The 25,822-nt window shown below is 36.1% G+C and overlaps 1 protein-coding gene across 20 annotated transcripts in view; it reads right to left on the bottom strand.

The window, feature by feature from the left end:
* TCF4 (transcription factor 4) overlaps positions 1 to 25,822 on the bottom strand; it is a 355,534-nt gene that overhangs the window by 101,475 nt on the left and 228,237 nt on the right. The window lies entirely within an intron of this gene.

A 25,822-nucleotide genomic window follows, 5' to 3' on the forward strand; every position in this document is an offset into this window, starting at 1 on the left:
TTTAAAGGGAGATAAGTTGGGTTTTTAGTTTTGGTCATTGTTCCTTTGTTGTTTCTTATAAAGACCCCTTATTTAGAAGCCTGTTTCTAGAGCCTCTCTAAATTTTCATAGGTGGACTGCTAGAAAGGTTTCTTAACTATTTTGATAAACAACCATTCTGCTTCACCTACATTAAATGCCTTCTCTTGCATATTTGCTAACATATAAATGCCTTTTTATACATTATGTAAGTATAAATAAAATTTTCATACTTTAAGGAGCCACAATTAATATTTTAAAAATTGAAGCTCTCGCTGCTTTTAAATATATTGTTAACATGTGCATAAATAAATATTTTTAATCTGATAAGGTGAAAGAGATTTTTAAACCCTGACAAATCAGCACCTGGGACTCAAAAAATTAAAATGGGACTAGAGCACTAAGCTTCCTGGCTTTATTAACTAATGAAAAAGGGTCTGAAATTTCAAAAGTACAAATTTGCAATGATTAATAAAGATATACTCCTTTGAAAGGTGCTCTTTGCATTATAACCAGTGAGACACTGAATGTATTATCATCCAGTGATGTTCAAGTTTTGGTTTGCTGACCTTGGAGTCTATTTCAATCACAGGACTCAAGTCGGTGGCTTGTCAACTGAGACGAGACGTTTCTGCAAACTCAGACTTTGAAGTTTTCTTTGTGACAGAAATATCACCCATGATAAATTTTTAGTGTGATGCGTGGGGCGTTAGCACAGAAGTATAGAAACAACTGAAGCTATATGCATAAATTCATGTGTTTCATAATAATTTTAAAAGAAGTCTTAATCATAGCAGCCAATTTTTAAGGGACCCTGACCTGGTCTATTGTTTGTTTCATCAGCGTAACATTGGGCAAGTTACCTAACTAGCAGTAGCTAGACAGTCCCTTTTTATCACTGAAAGGACTGGGAATGGAGGTTAGCCACTGAAAACAGTAAGCCACCAAGCTCTCTGATGGTTAACTGCAAACACCATTGAGGACACTAGGGGTAGGCAGTGTGCCCAAGTGTTTCCTCTGCCACTTTTGGGAAAAAAATCCTTACCAGTACAATTATTGTTTAGAATACTGACCACCTAAAATACATCCATATTATTCTTAACTTTTTCTCTAAAGTTTACAGTTCTTTTGTGATTTTCCAAAAAATCCTTGACAGATATATTTGGGATGAAGGGGAATTGGGGACACATACCTAGAGTTGTCACAAAAATTTGGGGGATATCTGACCAGAACTCCGAAACGCATGTGTATAGTATCACCTACAAGGTACACTTTCAGCAAAAACTTGCTGAATGAATGAATGACTGCATCAAAGAACAAGTAAATATTCTACACCACTTGAGTGAAAAGTCTTGGATTTCTGCATTCATTCAATCATTTCACAAACAATTATTTACCGTTTCCCAACTCTGGAGAGCCCCGTCGTGGGACGTGCACAGGATTCAGAGAAATGTACAACAGTCCTCCTGCCCTCAGAGATCTGCCACATGGCCAATGTCATGTGCTCAAGGTCATGTGACCAGTGCTCTTAATAAAATGGAAAAATGCGACCAAAGACTAATGCTTTAATTGTGAAGTAGGGACAGTCATACATGTATTAAACAATCAGACAACAAACTATTACGGGATAAGGAACTGAACTAGTCACTCCCAATCACAGATCTCATTAAAGTAAATTCTGCCTCTTTTTCTGAATAATGACTGCAACATTACACAGTTACTTCGAAGTCCAAATAAACCTAATAAACACACACATACCCGCACCCTGCAGATTGCCCAGAATAAGGCAGGTGCTTAACAAATGACTTGAATGAATGAATGAATGAATGAATGATGGTCATTTGAAGGGAATGTCATTTTCCCCCCAAAATATAACTCGGTAGAACTTGTACAACTCCATGTTTCTGTTTAAGTCATTAAACAATTTTTTTTCATATGATACTTGCTTACTTCTACAATGCTGTTCTTTTTTGCCTAGTATGGCTGAATTAGCTAAACATCATACCCCAAGGAAAATAGTGATATTCATCAACATACAGTGATTACATAGCATAATGGGAACAAGCAAACTTATAAAGTAAATGACCTCCTTAGGTAAATATCTACCCCATCAAAAAATTTTGATAATAAGACAGTTAACTAATACATGTGTAGTGATATACAATTTAAAGAGCATACAGTTGCCTACACTACTTTCATCTTCATAACTAGTACTCCATGACAGGTATTATCATCCCTACTTTAAAGACAGAGAATTAAGGCACAAAGAGTCTTGGATGACATTTCATAGATCACAAAGCTACAAAATCCCCAGGGCTTGAACTTGAGGGTCAGATATCTCTGTATGAGAATTACCACCTCGCTCCTCTGCAGCAGTGTGACAGGGGCCAAGTCATATCACAGGTTTGAGTTTTAGTTTCCTCCTCTTAACACAACTGCTTCTTTTGAGGCATAAATGAGAGGACACCTCACTTAGTGTAGCAGGGGCATGTTATAAACGAGTAAATTTCCTTGTCCCTCCTTGTCCCTCTGCGCAAGAGTGCCTTAAAGAACAGTGGGAAAGCAATCCCCACCCAAAATAGGCAGCAAGTAACAGAAGTCTACTAAAATGGACAAAAATTATAAAAATACAGGACCACGCTAAACTCTTCGCTACTAAGCAATCAAATCACACTACTGGCATGAGAAGCTTGTATGTTCAGTTAGATACTTAAAATACATATTTTCTGTTGATGCGTCAGTATCAGAATCTATGTTCTCATATTTAAACATAAATGAATGATAAATTTTGCCACGTCAGAGAACGGAGCTTATCTGGGCTACCCTTATGCACTGAAAACAGGAGGTATTACTGAATTTAAGTTATTCAGAAGCTAAACAATCAGATTATTTTTTTTGCTCTCCAGTAGGAGACATTTAATTAGCTAAATTAATGTTGGTGTTGAGTTAGTAGTAAATGGACATACAAGGATTGTTATATTATAAAAATTTTAGTAAATGGCGATAGCTTGTAATACCTAAGATAGGGTTGCTGTTTAAAAACCAACTTAAACTGCAATGACAAAAATCCACTTCATAAAAGATTAATTATCCAAAGGAGGATGCAGACACACACATACACACATGCACACACACACAGAGTAAAAAGAATTTTTTCTGATGACCGTAACTTGAGACAGCCTTGCAATCTAGGAGTGAACACCAACAAACTTCCTGTATGGACATTTCTATATCTTTTTGTATTGAGATCTTTAGAATGTAAAATAACTGTGTTCTCTGATAAGTGAGAAAGCTTTATTACCTTAAAACAATGGTTCTCTTCAATTGGAATCCCAATTATCTCAAACTTTTTTGCCAAATACACATTTATCTGGAGAAAATACTTATCTCAGATAAATATACTTGTCACATAATTATACAAATATTTCTCTGAAGCAAATCCGTATTACACGCAGTACTGAGATAAAGCACAAATCATCTCAGTCTTCTCTGGGGCATAAACTTATTCTCTTAGCACCATTTAGATTATTACAGGTACAATAGTTTTAAGAATTCGTATGGCTCAAATGTAGAGAAGTTTAGTTTGAAAGATGCTTTTATCACAGAAGAGTATCAAAATATCAGCATAGACTGGGAAATCTAAATTCTACTTGTGGCCTAATCAGAGACTTCCTACCGTTATCTTGAATTGGCTACTTTTATATGGCTTGAGTTCATATGCAGACATCTAAATGGTTTATCACATGATCAATATTTATTCTCTTCCTGGCTGGTCAGATAGCTTGTAGTCATATTGATTGCTAAGGGTAAGCAATATGGACTAAATTTTTTTGACCAGGCTTCTGTTCCACAAATATTCATCTTCTACCTTTCTGCGGCAGTATTTCTCTTCAGAAGAAAGAAGAGGTTTCTCATTTTGCTTTACACGGTATTATAAAAACTCACCGACATATACTGTTTTGGTGACATACAGTAGTATGCAAAATAAATGCAAAAAACTGGTTCCAAAATTCTTGCATGCAGTTGGATCTGGTTAGAGTCATTTTTCCCACTTTTTCACATTTTCTCATTTCTATGGTAAAGAATACAATGAGTATGTCATTACCCATATGAACATAACATTTTCGAAGAAACTCAACAAGCCAGAGATATAAAATGGCACTACGCTGCACACTGGGGAACATGTATATAAGGGCATGTATGATATGGTAAAGTGACATACACTCAGTTGCAAGACCAGAATATACAGATTTTCATGTTTAATTGCAATGCAAACTGCACGCTTGACTCAAACTGAAGTTCACTTCTTCCTTCCTCAATTCCATGCAAAGACCTGTAATTGCAAAAGTCATACATTTATTCTACTACCAAAATCTCTCAAACATTGAATGAAATTAGAAAATGATAGTGCAAGTGACACTTCTGACGACTGAAGGAGATATTTTAGTTAAGAAGAAAAGACTTCACTGCGCTTTTTATTTTTACCCCAGGACATCAATCTCTTTCCCCTGGGATAAGTGGAATGTTCTTTGGGGGGAAAAATTCCTTTATCCTAACCCAGTATAATCCATAGCCAGTCTCCGAGTTTGATACAAAAACAAACCATTTCTATTTTGGTGCAATGAGGAAGCATCACACTGGACAATATAAAAACAGAGATGGAGGAAGTTGACTCAGATTGCTGCACTTCCTAGATGAAGAAAGCTAGCAGGCTTACCGCAATCACCTGTATCAAATGAAATAAGACGACAACTGTTTTTTCCGTCAAATTGATGCACGTGTAAAAATGAATTCCCGAAAAGTTAAAGGGGAAATCCTGGGTATGTTTGTTTGCCTGGATGAAGGATGCCATTTGAGAAACTTTTGACAAAATGGATTGATGAAGCAGATTGGAATCTGGGCACAGGATGTACACAATTTTTTAAACATTGTGAATAAATAATGGGCTTCCCAATGCATTGCTCAGTGATCAGAGGGAAATGTGATATCACAATGAAAATCATTTTCATTCTAAATAGAATAATTGTCCAGGGTTTGTTAAGTCCCTTTGGGGGTGGGAATTCTAACAACTTCCTGAGCTTTCTAACTGTTGATTACCTTTCTTTGACGTCACTGAGCAAGTAGAACAACGAATTGCTTGCTGGGCAGAGAACAAACAGTTTTCAAATACTTTAACGGCTATCTCTGTTAAACACTCAGAATTAAAAGAGTAGGTAAAAAGAATGAAAAAAATGTTTTAAAATGGAAGTGATTGACCATACAAGATTAGCATCCAATGCACATCCGTTATTATTTTAATGTCTATCTCAAATTCCTGTTTTAAAAAGTTTCTGCCTAAAATATTCTTTTGTGTAACTGGGAACCAGCCCCTCGGAGCAAGAATTAATGGTATTTCAGGAGAAAGGAGTAGCAGATTTAAGTTCCCTCAAGGCTGATCCTTAGCCTAAAGCTTAGGCTTGGTCATTGGTCCATTCCTGACCTAAATATTGCATTCTTTAACTCAAAATGACCTTGAATTTTAACTACTCAGTTTCAAAAACAAATGACCTCTTCCTCTGTTAATCATAAGCACTTAAACATCTACCCCACACATAAACACAGAGATGTGTGAAGAGTCACATGAGATGTTCTGCACCATCATCCATTGAGACAAGTGCTTACAGCAAATTCCGTGAGTAACCCCAAAAGAAATTGTTTTAAAATGGATAAGTTGCAATTACAGAAATTTTTGAGCTTCTACTAAATAAAACAGAAATAAATTCATAAGCTTTCACTGAACACAAACAGCATTAAAATTAGAACTATTTGGCAAAAAATTGACACCGATACATTTCAGTTTCTAACATAGGTGAGGAGTGCCCAAAACTCATACGGCAGTAAGGATCTTACTTCCATTCATTTAAGGCTGGGCAGAAACTGGCTTAAAATGACGTCTTCCTAGTCATAGCCGGCATTAGTAGTTAATAGTGCCAAATTGCCAAATTATGGTGCTTACAAACCAGAGGCATGAAAGCTGCCTCTATTTGTTTGACAAGGGTGTTTCCCAAAATGTCAGTCAGCTTTCTGCCTCCTTTGAATGGGATGATCAAATGCATTCTGAAAGTAAAACAACTTAAAATTTGCTTAATATGAGTCAAAATCTTAAACAGGTCAACTTTCCCGTGCTTACACCCAACTGGAGATTTCCTTTTCCGCAGCATGTGACATGTTCTCTAATATCTGTTCAGAGCCTGCAAGTCATGTTCTTTATGGGGTCTAAGCACCTACCCGCTCAGTGTTACCATATAGGTATGTGTGCATATGTGTTGGGTGCAAGGAAAGGGTACAGAAAACACAGTAAACTTAAGAGTTCCTCAAGCCTTACCCATTTTGTACATGGCCTGTGTCCTTCCAACTTGCTAGCAATGTTGATCTATAACCGATCAACTTATACTTTTTTCAATAAAAATAAGTCATTTAAAAAAATAAAATAGGGCTTCCCTGGTGGCGCAGTGGTTGAGAATCTGCCTGCTAATGCAGGGGACACGGGTTCGAGCCCTGGTCTGGGAAGATCCCACATGCCGCGGAGCAACTAGGCCCGTGCGCCACAACTACTGAGCCTGCGCGTCTGGAGACTGTGCTCCGCAACAAGAGAAGCCACGATAGTGAGAGGTCCGCGCACCGCAATGAAGAATGGCCCCCGCTTGCCGCAACTAGAGGAAGCCCTCGCACAGAAACGAAGACTCAACGCTGCCAAATAATTAATTAATTAATTAATTAAAGGTGCTAATAATTAAAATAAATAAATAAAATAAAATAAAATAAAATGTTTGGGCCCATAAGGCTTTCTCAGAGTTGAGCATTTCTGTATCAAGTCATTCTTAGTACCATTACTAAACAAATGGCTATATTTTATGATAAATAATTTTTAAACATAAAAAAGTTTAAAAAAATTTTTAATTGTCTTTTTGGTTTTTTTAACGACTTCCAAAAGAGCTAAAATTTCTGATTCTCCAAGTATGTGGGGATGAGACCTCCATCCCCATCACCTGTTCTCCTGTCCTTATTAAAATAATGTGGAAGCCAGAAACCAAGACGGTGCTTCAAGTTCTGGCTTTATCTAAATCTCAGTTTCTTTATAAATAAATATATTTTGAATAAATAAGTGTTAAATTGTCATCATGACAGTTTTTTTTCCCAACTTAAAAATTCTGTGATTTATGTTTTTATTATAATGTGATATCTCTGGACAACCCATCTCTGAAAATATAAAGCCAATCAAAAGTTGTTTCTGCAGCTAAACAAGCAAAAGCTCAACAATAGGGAAGAGATACACAGAAGCTGCTAGAAGCTCAATCACTATCTGTGGCCTCTTTCTTCATCTCGCCAGATCTGTAACCCTCAGCCATCCAGAATCAAGTTCTGTAGTCACTTCCAGATAAGGACCATTCTAGAATATATGGCTCTTGAACAAAGTTTAATGCCATGAATTGTAGCTAAATAAATTGTGTCCCTACTTTATTGCCCCCAAATACTATAAATTTTTAGAGTAGAGATTACGATTTAAATTTCTTTGCCCCGCCCTATAACAATGTTATATGCATATAATAGGAGCTCAATTACATTTTTGCTCATTGAGTGAATGAGGAACAAAAAGAGATTTATTTCCTTCCTTTCCACAATGACAGAAATGATCAAGTCCAGAGTTGTCAGAAAAACACATTACAGCCAGCTGTAACTTCAATCTGAGAATAAGTCAAATCTTCATGAAATGGAAAAATGAGTATATTATTAGACAAAAATTTTCGAACAGAGCTATACCTGCATTATACTGATAAAACACATACACACACATGTAGCTATGATGAATTGTTTCCCCAGTTTTCAAACGTTTTAATGATTATTTTTGATTTCATGAGCCCAGCCTTTCCCTCACCTGGATTACGAACTGCTGAAGAATAGGGATGGACCAAATTTTATTTGCTGGGCTGGCAGAGAGCATATTCATTTACACATATACTTCGCAGAAGGGGGCTTGGAGGATCTAATTTACCTTCCTTTCTCTTGTATAGTGTGGCTATTTTCTCAATGGAATAATTAATCGTGCCAACAATATGCCAAAGATATAAAAATGGAGACATGCATTGTCACTTTTGAGAGGTGATACTGTTATGTCACTTAGTATGTGTGATGCAGACTCCTGTTTCATGTATTCTTTAGTTTTTCTTGGCAGGTCCCCCCTACTTATTTAATCTATATTCTACTTTAAAAATTCTTTTTATAAACATTTTCTTAGAGGGACAACATACCCTCCTATGGCTAGACATTATTTCCTAATGACGTGGAGGAAAACAAAACAAAGAAGCAGGTGTTTTCCATGTCATTTCCACATATTTAACCTTTTTTTGTTGTCCTTTCCAACACATTCCATTTAACCAGATTTTAGGCACGACAGAAAAAAAAACTTTGAAAGATGTTATTTTGTTACATTGTTAAAAATATGCTGATAACAAAGAAACTCACCAACAATTACGGTAAATCTCATAGTTGATTTCATCTTTATACTATATATTACATTGTTACCAGGGACTGTGCCATTACATCAATTGTTGGACTTGTAAGAGACATCGTCTCTGTATTTATTAGTCCACAAGGTGGATCCGTGGTACTGGGCCCCTATGAAGCATCATGAAATGAACTCTTGCTTGGAAAACTACTTGTGGCCACTTGTATCTTTGCATAAATCTTCACAAAGGCAGGAACTTTGGTCCATGGCTGTGCACTCTCCAGGAAGCCTGGCACTTAGTAGGTGTGCAATAAATATTTGCTGAATTTTTAAATTTGACACTTGAGCCTTAAGCAGATTCAAAGCTAAGTGGTTACATGATGATATAGTATCATCAATCGCTCTCCATACTTTCTGGCTGATGTCAGATGCGGAGCTGAAGACTGGAACTTTGTTGATTAGAATCCTAAGAGAAAGGCACTAACATTTTGTAAAGACTGGTTTGAAATATACTTGAGATCTGGATACATGTAAGTCATATCTTTCATGAAACAAGCTTAATGCATCTGGTCTACCTAAAATTTACTAAGTATATAACATACAGTTAATACACTTTCAATATCCTTAGCTAAGAAGAAATGTCTGAAAGCATCTACAAAAATAAGTTATCATTTTAGTTGTTTATACCTTTTAAAAAAAGTTTCCTGACTTACTGATTATCATCTTAGAGACACCTGGTAGCAATGCAATAGTTTAAGGCTCTGTCCGGGTCTCCTTTTAAATTCCCAATTTTCAGATGTTTGGAAGGAAACTGCTAGAATCTTAAATTTGCTATGCAGAGTTGTCTGTAGAGATGCAAATTTCATTTATCTCACTCTTTATATACTTTTCTTTCTGAAAAATCTGTAAAAGGCTAAGTCATTTTGGATCATATAGTGCATGGAAATAGACTGCTTTAATACTTGAGATGTTTTATCGTTATTATCTACGGCTCTTGCCAGAAAAAAAATACACACACAAAAACACCTCAACTCACCTCCGCATATCCTAATATACCTTAATTTCTCTGAATAAATTGCAGGTGCTTCATTCTAAATGTGGTCCAATGACTGACATTTCAAACCCAAAATCTCAGTAAGTGGCTGCAGTGCTTAACATTGTTGGCATGCACGGCGCTTGCATGAAGGAAACTAGGGCCATGCCACCCTACCGTGCAATACATTTAATCTGAACTCTTTAATCTCAACTGTGGTTATCCATTTTGTTGTCCTGAGGGCTGCAAGTTCCCAGTAAAGTTGGAAGACCGACTGAGCTTTATTTTCCAGCGAAGATTATTTCTGTTCTCTGTTGTTGAGTTGGGAGCACATCTGTGCGAAGGAGTTTCAAAGAACCCAGGGATGGTCAGAGAATAATCAGCTCAAAACTTCACCTGAGTTCACAAACTATGGACTACACAAGACTTTTGTGAACTCCTCCGGAACCACAACCATTTACATGACTTTTAAACTGGATCTGAGTCAAGAAGTATTGCTTGATATTGACCTCAAGGGTATTTTTTCCCCTGATTTTACCCAATATGCACAGCCATGAACAAGGACTGAGCCTAATTTCATTTTCCATACAGTAACTAGCATGTTATTTGTGTTTCACGAATGAAATGTAATTGTAGGGACACAGCCTCAACTGCTCATTCAAATCAAACCATAATATTAAGAGCATTATCTTCAAAAAATAACAGCTTGATTTAGTAAAAAACATTCTTACCAATAAAAACAATAAAACATCCTAAATCATACTCCACATACTTTAAATAGCCTGAAATAACTTTTATTAATAGCGTGTAAGTCTTGTATTCATAACTGAGTCTTCACAGTAAATGCACTATTTAGGTATATTCTGATGAATTGTCATAGGAAAAAAGGATCTGCCATCATTTCTAAACAAAATCTCCAATTACACAGTTCCAAGATAAATCAAAATGGACCGTAATTTAAAGTATTAAAAACAATGGGCTAAGACACCTGGCCTAGAAAAAAAAATTCCTTTCAGAAAAAAGGAAATAGTATAAAAACTCTTGCCTACTTAAAATGAGTTTTAAATGGGTGCAGGGGACAGCGCCTGCATCTTTCTAGAAGTGAGAGCATATACTACAAAATAATAATTAGAAATTAAATAACTGATACTAGCAATGTGAGTTATCAAGTTGAATTCATAAATTATGACCTGGCTAACTCGGAATTAAAATTATTAATTATCCAAAATAAACCACTGCCTGTTCTAGAAAACATCTTAATCCTAACCTAGAGAAAAGTTACTATTTAGTAACACCTTTCTTCAGGGGCTAAGAGGACTCCATTTCCACTGTCAAAAATACCCATTTAAATGGGTAATAGCCAAATATCTACCGATGAATTATTCAAATCTTCTCAAATGTTGGGGCAAAAGGAAGGTTTGGCAAATTGGTACTAAATTTTCAGTTTAATTATAAAACCCATTCTTAGGAATTAAAAATAATGTCTTAAAAGCTGACTGAGGACCAGATTTGGCCACTGAAGGCTGTGTGACGCTCTTGCTGAAAGACGAACAGAACAAACACATCCGAGCAGAGTGTGCCGGCCACAATCATGGAACTTACACCCAGGGAAACCTGTCCTTAATTTATCCCGTCGTGTGTAGATTTGGCAAGAATCTCCAAACGTCATTTACATACCATATGCCCTGAATTACCTAGGCACAATGGCTGTGGATAAATATGATGTTTCAGGTCTGACTGTTTGCTTCCTTTTGTAAGTTTTGCAGCTTTCATTTCATTTTTCTCTTTACTAAACAACTGAATACGATATTGTGTGCTGCATTAGAACGTTTTGTTAAATCAATAAATAGTTCATTGTGCCTTGTGATTAGAAAAAAATGATCCTGAGGTAGGCGACCAGGAGGTATTATTTCTCCTAAGTAAGAATCAAATAAAGAAAATCAGCTCTTTATGCTTTGGACTCATTCTAACCTTCGGTCTCTTTACTAGGCATATAAATGCGAGGCATTCAACAATTAAATAGGCAGAAATCAAATATTATGACTTCTGTGGAACGTATAAAATTGGTCAGCAAGTTTTCATGTTTAGAATGCATCCATGAAAATAGATTCTTGGTAATTCCTGTATTTGTTCCTCTTATAATTAAAAGGCATTATTATTGTCTGGTGCCTTAGTTTCCCTCTTCCCCCAACAATGGTAGTAACACAAACTTAGTAATATTTGTCCAGATTCTCACACTAAATTTAAAGTCAGATTGATAAAAATGTATACTTAAACCAAAAAGATCAATAGCCTAAAAAAGGCTTGGAGCAGAACTACGTACATATTTTTTGTTGTGTACTATAAATTTGACTGTATAAACTTCCAATTAAAAATGACATTCACACCATCATTTTTGATAGAATTTTGCACAGTAGGAATACTCATTAATGCAGGGTAATACAGTGTGATAAGCAGCTTAGACATCAAAATAGCAAAAAAAAAAAAAAAAAAAGCCAGTTGGTCTACTCTTTTCATGAGTAAAATGAAACTTAAAAAAATTAAATACCTGAGGAATTAATTAAAAAGAACACTTATTGGCATACATATTTTTTTTAACTATGTCGAATCAAAAGCATCCATTCTCTAGTCAGTTTCTACTGCAGAGGTCTCAGTCCTAGTACAAAAACACAAAAACAAAAACATATCCATCCTATATCTGATGATAATACATTAAATGCATTACAGTATTCAAAATAGAATAAAATTTAAGTTAAATAATTTTACTTATCCTACAAGTACCCTCCTAAATAGAGTGTGTGTATATCTATATACATTTATATTTTTTTAAATCATTGAATTGAAGGTATCTGAAATATCTGAATTCCTTTCAGCATTGGTAAAAGAGAGGCAGGCAGGAGCCCATCAGCTACAAATTGTGGGCACATGGGTCATTTATTGATCTTAAACTGTAAAATACAAAGTGATTATATAATCCTCAGGAAATGGCAAAGGAGAAATAGGTTAAAGGCAATGTGGTTATTTCAGAATCCTATGAAATAATTTGCTTTCTTTAGGGGACAAGGAAAGAAAAGAAGCTACCCCTTGAAGACGGGCAATGAAAGGGTTAACAGACATATGCTGTATAATTAGGAGATGCATTAATGATTATGAATAGTAAATGATTTGGTGCAAAGAAAAAAATTTTAGTCAAAGGGACATGTACCTATCTTACATGTTTATTAGTAACTGTATATAACTAGAGAATTCTGCTATTAAGAATCTTGCATTATTGGTGTAAATACTTCCAAGGGTACATCAAATTGTAATCTTTCATATGACATCCATCAAACCAGGCTGGAGATTTTGACAAACATTAAACACAGTAAGGAGGCAATTATGTATGCATGATTTAATCTGCAACTAATTAATATGCAAATTTATTCATATGTTAGTTACTAAATTAAAAATGCAAAGAAGCCCTTATGGTGATTCTCGAAATTTTGCACAAACAGAACATTTAAAATGTAAGAAAAATGAAGTTTTTTAGAAACCTATAACACACTTTTAGTGTCTCCAGAACCTGTTGCATTAAGAAGACTCAAAAAAAATGTTTGTTTAAATACTAGATAATAATTTAAAAGGTGTGCTAATTTTATGTGAGAATATGGGAACAGAAAGGTTAATCAGAATTCTCTCGAACTCTTAAGAGATACACTCTAATTGCCAGACAAATGGTATTCTATTTCTAAGCATCCTTCCCTGCTTTTAGGGTTGGCAAAAGTTGGTCATCTTACTGATACCTTGTACAAATGGTTAGGGGAATAAATAGTATATGAAAGCGACTAGATATATTGAAAATTCCAGGGTAACTCTGAGACCATTTGGTGCTCACTAAACACACAATTCACTCCTCAAGATGGCAACTCGCTCTTTTTGCCTTTGGGGAACAGCTCTTTGCAAACAGAGAAATGGGAAGAAAATCTTGAGAAATTCTCCCCAACTCTCTTCCGAATGAATCCTTCGAAGAAAATAATGCCACTAACCCAAGAGCCACAACCTCCCCAAAAAGCAGAAGGTAATTCCATCTGAATTCAATCTGGCTATTTTAGCCCTGCGTTTTCCAGAGAGCCCAAAACGGATTTGACTCTTTGATGGCAGATGAGGGATGTGGAGTCGTGTCATTTAAAAAGATCTTTGGATGTCTGCATACTGGGGAATATCCACTGAAGTGCATATCTTATCCTTTGGCACCACTGCCTTCTGCGAGAATCTGATTTCCCGGTGATTTCCTAGTGATCAGCAGTGAGATTTTGTGCGGATCACCTCTGATCTGATTACCTTTTTCATTCGAAGTCCGACGGGCCATGTATACAGCTCCTGGAGCTGGCTCTGGGAACAGCTGTAGTGGCCTCAAGAAATCAACGCAAGTCAACTGTACGAGGAAGCACAATAGCAGTGTCTACGGCTCTTCCTAGGGCACTGAACTCTCACCCACGTTAGAAAAAAAAAAATCGCCATCAGTCGCATCGCTGCCAAGTGACACACAAAAAGGAAGTTAACCATTGGTTGTTACTTTTATTCACAGTCTGACTCTGATCTCCCAGCTTCCCTTCGCCCCTTCTGATGCCAAGCGGGCTACAGCTTGCCCATTTCATTTCAACTACGGCAGCCAAAAAAAGCACTGCCCCACCGTGCAGCGACAAGCAGTCTGTTTTGATATTAGTACCTCAGTATGAGCTAGCAGAGAGTCAGATGTCCCCAAACTATGTGCCCTCCCCTGAGGGACTCGGTCCCGGCCTTCCTTGGCCAGAGAGATGGTGAGCCTGCCACAAATCCTCAGCTTTGAAAGCGCCGGGGAAGGAAACGCACCATCCACGGGGCTCAGGCAGAAACGGCGAGGAGAGCCTCTTCTGGGGAGGGGATTCCTGCCCTCCAATTTAACACTTGTGTCTAACTGGAAATATTAACTCAGATTCTCTGTACTCCCTGACAGCCAGCATTCAGCAGCGCAAACTGAATTATGTAAGGGAAGGAGTCCTTTTCTTACGTAATTAAATCTTAGTAGGGGCTAGTAAGTAAACATCAGATTTTCTTATTTTTCTTTCATAAAAGAAAGAGGTCGATGTGGGATTCAGAAGAATAGTTTTTTCCCCACTGATTCTCAGGGAGGGAGGAAGATGGTAATAAAATCCTCCCTTTCTCTCCCCCAAACACTGCTCTCTTTGCTAAATACACAGAATCTGACTTTAACCTGGTTTAACCCCTGAATGTGTCTGGAATGTGCTCATTCTCTCCAGCCTTAACGTATCATGTTTTTTAGGATTGCAATGAGGCAGCCTCAGGTGAGGAGACTTGATGCCTGGGCACTTCAGGAATCTGAGAGGAACCGAGGTATCTTTAATTTTTACAGGTGACTCAATTTTGGTTGTGACCAGAACTGAACATAAAGCTTTCAAAAGCTTCAATGTACACATTTATGCATTCATTACACAGTGTTAAATCTAATTTGTTCTTTTTACTGTCACAGGAAGCACATGTTTAAAGCAATCTGTTTCCTCATGTGAATGCTTTCCTGTCTGTTTAAAAAAAATTGCGACACACTTTACCCTGAGTAACCAAGAGGTGATCATAAATATCCCTAAATAGCATTAAACAGATATGAAAGACATTAACACTTCCAGAATGCCAAAGTAGTATTAAAAAAAAAAATTCTAACAGATGCTCCTAGGTCAAAAAGTGAAATGTGTGTTTCCTGAAAAAACACTCATCAGAATCATAAATGAACTGTGGGGAGAAAAGTGAGGTGTTGCTGAATAACCCAGGATCCTCTTGGTGAGGAACTTGGCAACCCATTGCCAAAGGGCACTTGCCATAAAAAGCCAAATGGAAATGGAAGTTTGATGAAAACCAATATCCTTTGTAATCCACAAGGTGGCAATGACTACAAATGAGGGGCGACTCTTGGAGGAAGAGGTCCAGCCAAAAGGGACCTTTCCTGAGGAACTTAACGCGGGGTCTGGTTTTGCTGTACACTGAAATTGGCTGGGAAGAGATATTTGTTGTGAAATGTATCGGTCATGCTCTCTCTCCTCCACCCCCTTTGGCAGATGTTTTTTTTTTTTTTCCCTTTAAATGCAAGAATTCATGAATCAGCCCTTGCAAAAATTGTTTTAGGTTTCCCACAGCTGACAAGCAAAAATACTTTTTTTCCCCTAATGAATTCAGCAATGGCATTGAGAAAAAACACATTACTAGGCAGCAAAGGCCAGAATCCCCCAATTCTTTGACTTTCCCTGAAAACGTCTGCTTAAATAACCCTGTTTAATGTTAGAAATGGACCTAAACAGTCCTAAACAAATCGAACTCTGTTTTACTTTAGAAGAGAAACAAACTGCCACACGCACCCACCTAGTCAAGGCATCTTCGTCTTGTCAGATGAAGTCAAAACCCCAGGTCTAACCGTCTCTTTTCATGGGTACCAGAGCCAGCCCTACAAAGGTAGACCCGCGCATCACTCGGGAGCCCCGCTTCTGGCCACTTACAGGATGACGCTGATAGAATAGGAAATAAGAAGCATGTATCTCCTTATCACTTAGAGGCAGGGCTGATTTAGGCATAAACAAATGATTGGCACAGAGAATCAAATTATGAGGACTCCGTCATCTTGGCCTGATGTCCTCTTCCAAAAGAAAAAAGATGGGGTACACCCTTCCAACACAAACTTGGCTGAGCGATGAAGTCGGATGATTAAAAAGGCTGACTAGGTGTCTTGGACGGATGGAGATACTATTGTAAGGACAAAGAGATACAGAAAGTGCTCACGATATTTCCTAAGTTCAGAAAAAGCAAGTGGCCTCCGTTAGGTAGAATTTTTCTGAATGCACTTGAGACCCTGGTGTAAGTTTCTGCTCTGTTGCTAACAAGCTGCATGTTTTTCTCTAGTGGTTACTCTGTTACGGTTGCCAGTGCTTATCACAATTATCCTTAGCTGTTAATTTCTAGATACCTACAATGCCTCAAGGCTATGCTAAGCACATTATATATTTTTTTTGTAATTTATTTATCACAATATCCTTAGGAGGTATGTATATTTTCCCCATTTTTCAGGGAAGTAGTCAAGGATAATTATATCATGTGCCCAGAGCCAGGTAGCTAGTAAGTGGCATAGCCAACTGAAAACCCAAGTGATCAGATTCCATGCTCTTAACCACTAGATGATACTGTTTCTATTACAGAAATGCTATTCTGGAATGTCTCGATTTTCTAAGGGATCTGCCTGGGCCAAAGTTGTGCATTCTAACCAGTGACTTAGAGGTATTGAGGGTCATTCTACAGTGAGATGAAATTTCTGAATATTTAATTTATTCCATATCGTCAAATACTTGCTAAATGAGCATCAGTCAGGTTGTGGAGAGCTTCTGGTCTACAAAGTGTCCCAAATAGCTACAGCCTCATGGTTAAGGACACAGAAAACCTTGAAGGCAGACTGCCGAGGTCACTATCCCAGCTCTGCCACTTACTAGCTGTGTCACCTCGGGCCTGTTTCTTCACCTCTCTGTGTCTCCATTCTTTTATGCGTGAATAAACAGTAGTACCCATCTCAATTGGACGGTGTAGGAATAAATGACTGAATAGATGCAAAGTGCTCCGTGTGTGATGCAGAATAAGCACTATGTTAAGGGTCTGTTAGTACATTAACATCAGCTCACTAAGCAGGCACTATTTCTATCTATTTTATAGACCACAAAATAGGTTTGTGACCTAACCAAGGCCACTGAGTGAGTAAGTAGAGGATATTAGACACTAAGTTAGGAAGATCTCTTTATTTCTAGTGGTGTTATCTGCACCCTACTCTACCACTTTTATTACTATATTCATTCACTGGAAATATATTTTGAAGTAATATGCAGAAGGCAGTGAGTTGAGTTTCTGTGGGACAAAAAAAAAGATGTATATAAAACAAGAAAGACCTTTACTCTCTTCAAGGTGGTTACAAGTGAGTAGGGGGATTCAGCATCTCCATAAAAAACCTAAAGGACAAAACGTCCCTGTGTTACACTGGGTGTGATTTTATTTTTTTGAATGTACAACTTTCTCCAAAGCCCAGACCTGCTCTTTAAAATGCTAAGGCCATTCCCCAAATTGGGATGTGAGTGACACTATATTGAATTGTTCAATGATACATGGCATGTCTGGCTTTTAGTTTAGTTGAAAAATATGCTTTGAATAAGTATAAATGAAGAAAAGTGAATGAATGAATGAATGAAAGAAAACTTCTAAAAATGCTTTTTTCCCCCTCCCACCTGGGTGTTCCCAGTTTATTATAGGGTTCCGCTTAACAGCTAGATTATTGATGTAATTTATGAAAGGGAAAACAAAATAGCATTGTTTGTAAAATAATTACTTATTGGGGTTTGAATTTTGTAATTCTAACTATATCTGCCCATAATAAATATGCTTAATTCTGTCGTCTTCTGCCTAGCACTATTGACTAAGCTACAGATTATATGTGGCAACATCTTGTACACATTTAAAAATAAAATTCACATAAAGGTACTCTATGAGGAACCCATAGGTTTTGGTACTGAAATTTCACTCACGAAGCATATGCCTTACTATTAAGCATGACATAAGTGGCAGAACGTGTACCTTTTTATTACATAACAATACTTTCAAATACTACAACAGTTACAGAAATAGGCTTATTTTCCTATTTAGCTTCATGGTTGAAAACATTCAAACTGATTCAACAAGTCTTCATCACCAGGCCATGAATACTCTTTTAAAATCTCAGTTCCAGGAGAAATGAGACATGAATTAAGTACTGCTGCATCCTTAGACAAATTTTATTTTTATCTCCTCTGCTAACATCTCAAGCTATTAGACTTTCTTACCATAAAGCCCCAATTTTTATACTCCACTTATTATTGAATTATTTTGTACTTCAAATTCATTTCATTATGAGCAAGCCAGAAAACATTATTGTACCCTGGGCTTATACACCTGAGCACCTGTGAAACAGCCGAATTCCCCAAACAGGGTTACTCGAAAACATTACCGCTAAGAATCAGCCACCTACTTGAAACTGCCTTCTCACAGCAGCTAATGACACAATGATAAACTGTGCCAATTGGTAGAATGAAAGCCATTACAATATTATTATAAGTATAATCCAGGAGGTATATTTAGAATGATATGGGCTGGCAGGGAGGAGGCCGCGGGAGAGAGTTAGAAACTCTGTCTCAGATGATATCAAAATAATTGTTCCAAAACGGCATTTTTCTAAAATCCCTAGACGGGAACAGCAAGTGGTGACAGTGACAGGTTTTGTACGTGCATGTAAGGCAGGTACCACAAGGGTAATTTTTCTGAGAAAACGTAAGTCTTTCAAATATGAGTCCATGTTTCACAAAGGAAATGCTTTTTCATCACCATGGCTGAAAACAATTGACAGAGGGCAACACACCAAAAAATTTTCTTTACACTTGGCTACGAAGGGGGCTGCATAAAAAAAGTTCCTATTCTTCTGTTGCACTGAACACTCAAAATAAATTGAGTGAAATGTAATCCACACACAGATCCTCCTCTGATTACTCTAGAAGTAAACGCTTATGGATCAAGTTTCAAGCCTAGCAGGATACTGATGATGAATTCCTCAGATGACAAAATTAGACTAGAAAGACAATAGTGGGTGCCTCTAAAGCACGGAAATGGAATCCTTAAAAGGTTCTGTTCAAAATCGAATTTGCACATTCTCTCGGAATTCAAATCGATGCTTCTCCTTGAAACTTAAAGCATCTTTATTTCCAACCCTGAAATTTTCCAAAATGCAGAATCTTCTGCACTACCTTCATTTCTCTGAAGAGGGAGTATAAGCTCTAGCAAAGCAGGAAACTCCTCAAATAGCTCTGCACCTATGCAACAGCTGTAACTAAAAAAAAAAAAAAAAAAAAATCGGAATCATTCACATGCTGCTGTTCTGAGATAAAATACTGGAGTATTTAAAATTACAAACTTTGCACCGAGTTTTAGAAAAGCTCTCATTCCTTTTAAAATGAGCATGTTCGCGTATACACACATACACTGGGACAGTTGAGATCAAGGCTGAGAATTTCACGTTATTGCTTTGAAATGCAACTTTATGTTCAGTTTAAGAATTCAGTGCAATTTATTAAAATAAAACAACACAGCAAGTGTCTGTCAACAGCCTGATAGAATCTAACCTGCCTTAAGAAAATAAAACTTTGCTATTTTTGAAGAAACTCTTCATGCCTTTCAGGATTATTGCTACGTGTTCATTCTGAGAGCATCTTATTTAAAGTCCTTGAAGTTCTATCTGACTTTGATTCATGACTTTCAAACAAAAAATTTAGAATTGCTTGGAAGCAAGAAGGCACACCTTGAAAAAGCAGAGTTGTCAGTAATCGGGGAAAAAAACGAGAAAATTTCGCAATGTTAGAAAATAAGATCTGTTTCAATCGATGAAATATTAAAAGTTTAAAATGATATTCAACCGAATATCAAGCCAAGCATCTCTATCATTCCACAAATACAAAATAAATGCACAGTTAAGCCAGACGCTGCAGAACAAGTTTTTATAATTTCAAAACACTCACAAGCCTGTCATAATTCTCTCTCTAGGTAAAGCAGCCTTATAGCAGCTTCTTAGTTTCTTAACAATTAAGCCACTCAGATGGAGCCCAAAACTTCACACCAAAATGTACTCTTCAGTAAAAGTGAGAAAATAAGGTTCAAAATAACAGTTCCCTGAAATGTATTTCTCCTTTCTCAACAAATGAGTCCAGTTTTACACTAAATGCGATTGTTCCGAAATTTCAACAGAAATCTTAGCGGGTGAAATATTGAAACCTTGGTTAAAAATAAGAGAACACACGGGGGTGGGAGGGGAGACACATCATTTGTACCACCTTAGAAGAGCTTGCTTAGTAGAATAATCAGACAAAGCTGGCTGAGAAGGCGTCTCCACTGTGGAAAGAGCTAGGTGGTCGTGTCTTGTTGGAGTGTTTCAGGCATACATCCTTTTCATTTGTAAATATAATCCCAGCAGAGCTCAGAAATACACAAACCTTTCACCCACAGTTAACTGAAGAGTTTTTCTTCTCCCTTATGTTTCTTCTCACTTTATATTTAAAATGTACACACACCAGAAGACACCTTTTTAAGGGGAGCAGAATTGGATTTCAAGACAGGGAGGATAGTAGAAGAGAACCCTCATTATTCCAAAATTTGGGACAAAAAATATAGAAATCTTTTAGAAAACTCCTCAGAGATTCGCACGCCTAATGGATTAGGTGTTTATATTTGTATGAATTTTATATGCTTTTTGAAATATTTTTAATGGAATAAGAACCCCCAATGAAAACTTAAATATAGAGAGTCTCCTATAACCAGCAATTCAAAAAAAACACCTTAACTTCTGTAACCTATAACTGCAGTGAACAGGAAAAGATTGGTTAATGTACATGCTAAACTTCTGAAGCCTTTGGTTTAGTGACTTAAGTATTAACTGAACAAAAAAAATAAATACTTTCTTTGTGATGAATATTTTCTCGACTTTCAAGGTTTTCCCCAATGTCATGTTACATATTCCGTGTGAATTCTGTGAATAATTCTTTTGCCCTATTTGGGATGATTTAATTGCATTATCCTTCACCTTCTTTCTGCCTATACATTTTCATGACAAGCATAATTTTAATATCCACACTTCATATTTCAATATCACTCATTAGAAAATGGGCACACTATGTTTAAAGTTAACTATTGTGAGCTATCCTAACATTTTAATGTAAACACCTACAGTTAAACTTTTTCACAAAAAGTTCTCTAGGAATGAACTTTGAAGAGGCCCATCCTTTTATAGCTTATCTCACAATTGGCTTCTTCTAGACTTTTCTACACAGGATGGAGCCCAGGTGGCTGACACCTACTTCACTTTAGAATCAACATAAATTTTATTTTAGCAAAAGTTGTATTATCACTCAAGTTAAAATTTTGTTCTCATGAAAAAGCATCATTATGATTTCCTTAAGATCAATTTCAAAAGTGATGGGGGAAATTAGGTATTTTAAGTACTGAGTTTTTCAATCATATAAAATTTCTGGGCTTCTAATAAGATAAAAAAAAAAAACAATTACCAACTTCTCTTTTAAATTGTTTGTGATTTCTTCAAGCATTTGAGAAAAAAACCTTTTTTTCTAAAAATAGCTGAGGGTATAACCTCAACATCATGTTTGTAACCTTCAAATATGAAAGTTTTTATATAATGGAAAATACAGAGAACAGTTAATGCTGTCAGCATTATCCAACTTTGCCTGATATTCCTAAAAATCTCTTCCGTGAAAAAATGTCTCATCCAGACTTCAAGATTTTATTTTATTTAAAAATTCTTTCCTTAAAAAACTGGTTAACCCAGTATCTCATACACATTGAGTTTTTATTTTTCGAGTCTACCTAATGATTAACTCATATCTCAAATTTTCTTGGAGGGTCCAAATCTTATTTTAGATTCTTTAAGATAGTTGAGATTGTTTTCCTTAAAATTCATGTGTTCAAAATTATCTCTGACCACTTAATACAAAGCTTGTTAGATCTTCCTGAATTTAAAGGCAAAAATCAAACCAAAAAGCAACTGCAATTTAACATAGACTTTCTTAAAAAGTGCAGTTTGAAAAAAAGATAGCCTGTAATAAGAAAAGTCATAGACTATTTCTAAAGATAAAACTTCATATTTCCAGAGAATTCTGAAGTTTCAGGGATTCTAACTGGGGATCTTAGTGAGACTGTCACTGAAGTTTCAAAATTGAATTAGAAGTGGAGACAAATTCCACCAATGTTTGAAGTAGAATGGTTGTAGTTGTTAATAGCTTCTGGTTAAATGTATATCATTTTGAAACATTCCGAACTATAAGAAGATGAAGATTTTATGTGTTTACATATTGGTGGGCACACTAAAGTTTCTGAAAGACAATGTCTTTTGTTTCTGTGTTTTTTCTGTGTGTTTGGAAGAAATATTTTAAAACGGCACCACATTAAAAAAAATTCTTTTTTTGCTTTCTAGATGTTAATGCTTCCATGTTAATTTCTAAGAATCATGGACATTTTGTCAAAAAATGTGATTTAACGCGGTATAATTTTCTCTGCACTAACTCACGATTCAATACGTATGAAAATTAGGCTATACAAAGATAGGAAATTTGCTGGACAGAGCAGTAAAGTTGAAAGCTATTAAGTTCAAGATGATGTATGGTTTCAAAAAGAAAAAACAACATGTAGAAATCGAACAAAGAAGTTCACGTGCAGATGCAAGAAATTAGATAGGCAAGATAAATCCTCGCATCCACAAAAAAAAAAAAAAAACACAAACAAAAAAAACAAAGCTGTATTGTTAAAGTCCTATCAAAAGATGAGGGCTATAAGACATTGAGATGTGGCTGAAAAGAGTAACATGCTAAAATGGGAAGAGAGAGCACAAACATGTTCCCCAGTACTAAGCAGGGCTCCTGTGGGCAATTAGATAGTTGTCAATTTCACACAGCCTTTCCTTTAAAAAAACATCACCCCAGCCCTAACTACAGGCCTCTGCTCTCCAAGGGGACAGACTCCCTTCCCTCCACTGCGCCTGTGCACTGCGACCCTGCAGGCTGGTTCTTCCGCCACCCTATCACCGTCACGCTTCCACAGTGACTCGAGGTCTCTAGATGCTGCGCGCAGTACAAACACATTCAAGGATCCTGCCAGATCCATGGCACAATGTTGGGCCAGGCTTATGTTTTCTCTCTCCCACAGATGCTGCCGTTATTTTCAAAAACAGGGCCAGTCCAGCCCCTCACTCTCCCAATTTCCTGCAAAGATCCAGCCTAATGGCAGCAAGAGAAGTCCAGTCTCTGCCCCCTAGTCGTGCCATAAATAATATCTGATTACAGATGTTACCGTTTAAATTTTCTTCCTTTATGTTAAGGAAGAGAAAGGGCCCATTTCGAAAAGAAGAAGAAAAAAAAGTGAGTTGACAGAACAGATTGTGACAGATTTATTACTATTTATCATGGTAAATATGTATTGAAGAAAACATATAAATGTCTTTATCTAGTCATAATCACTCCAAAAGAAACCTTTTATTATCCCCAATTTTTTATTTGTCATAAAAATATTCATACATATTGAAGTAAGTTTTAGAAGTAGCTCTTATGGGATAAAAATTATTTGAGCTTAAAAACAGGACTAAGCATGGCAGAGGTCTAAATATACAAAAATATAGATCTACTGGGGCAAAAGTGTTACAGTATCTAATACAGATCATCTCTTTAGATCAAATTGAAACATATATTTTGTGCAGTGATAAGGCATGTGGATTTTGTTATCAGTAATAAGCAATCCAATTCATATAACAAAGCAACATAAACTAAGTTAAATTGCTATTAAAAGAGAGCTGAGATTTGTTTAAGTAATGACAATAAATAGAAGATTGGATTCTAAAATCAACCAAACTAACTTCTTCTTGCTTAAAACAAACAAACAAAAAACAAAACAAACAAAAGAATAACAAGGATAAAATTTCCATTTCAACTGAGTTTTCCTCCTTATCTTTCAAAAAAGCGTTCCTTATGGACCAAAATACCAACATTTTCCTTAAGGACAATTAAAACGTTCAGCCAACATAAATTCTCAAAGGAGAGGAAACCCTAAGCTGACCACCAAAAGCCAAAAATTAAATAATACAAATTACATTTCCAATTCCTGATTTACTGGGAAGAAAGGAAAGATACTTTTATACTTATGAACATTTGACAACATACCAGCAACACATAACTGTCTTAACAGCAAAGGAAAAAACTATACCGGTGAAATTTTCTATAGTGGCCAGTTAGCTCTACAGAAATACTTAAAGATTTACAATGAATTATGAGAAATTGCTGTTGACAATGATTAAATGCATAGATAATATCTACTGCCACACCAAAGCACTCCTTAGAAACTGCAAATTTCTGCATAATTTTAGCACTGGAAAAAATAAACTAAGTTTATTTGAATATGAGGCATAAACAGTGTACTATAGCTTTAAGTTTTGCATGGCTTTTATAGCAAAGAGCTATTCTATCATTTTAGAACATTCAAAGGTCCACTTATTGTATTTAATACTGTCCGTATTAGGTTCAGGCATGTTTAAAATGTAAACAGCTGTGAGGACTATATCATTTGAAGTTGTTATAAAAGCTATTAAAAGCTAAAGTTTCATCTACATTAAATCTACCACAAATTTCAAGCTTAAAATATGCTTATAAAAACCTGCAGGGATATTAGCCAATTTCAAGACGACACAGAAATTCAAAGAATAAACCACTCAGTATGTTTTTAAATGACTTATTGGTAGTCCAAAGCGACTATTTCATACACCATTGGCAGTTTTATTTACACAATATTTTTATATATTTATGGATAATTTTGTGACGCTTCTTCAACATTACCGAGTCTATGATAATCAGCATACAAAATTTGTTTTTTCTCCCTGATAAGACTTATTCTGATATATTCGCTTAATAATTTTTTGGATGCACTGAACTGAAATCAAGTCAAACACACAGGTGTTTGGGTTAATCTAATCTCAGCACATTTGCAAAACCTATTATTCTTCTAATTTATTAAAAATGAAATAAAACTAATATGCGAACACTGATTGCTAATATTATTTTCAGAAATCTAATTTTATTTTAGAGTACAAGAACTCATAAGGCTCATTAGCATTCTTTTCAATGAATACTAGTGCCCTACAGAACACAGAATTAAATTAAAACTATATATATATATATATATATATATATATATATATATATATATATATAAATATATCATAGGAAGGAAGGAAGAACAAAAAAAAGGAGAAAGTAAGCAGGAGACAAGGAAAGAAAAGAGAAACTCATATTTTTATTCTACATAAGGGGGAAATTTCTAGAAACAGACCAGTTCTAAACAAAATTAAATTATCTAGGAGCTCGAATTTGAAAATATATATATATATGGATTGAAAATAAGATATCATGTATTTAACTATGATTACAACCAACTTTTGCTATGTTGGCAACTGGAGAGACCGCAGCAACCCCTGCTTATAGCACCAGGTATTAAAAAGACCCAGAATGCCTTTGGTTCCAGCTGGATTCTTCTAGTTGCCACCTGGTATTCCAGACACAAATGGCTACTGATGCAGCTACCTTTGCAGCCTTTATTCAGTCCCCACTCTAGAAAATAGAGACATTCTCCCTGCACTCTGGGCTGAAACCCATGTAAAT

Source organism: Balaenoptera ricei, chromosome 14 (assembly GCF_028023285.1).
Source record: "Balaenoptera ricei isolate mBalRic1 chromosome 14, mBalRic1.hap2, whole genome shotgun sequence".
Taxonomy (NCBI): Eukaryota; Metazoa; Chordata; class Mammalia; order Artiodactyla; family Balaenopteridae; genus Balaenoptera; species Balaenoptera ricei.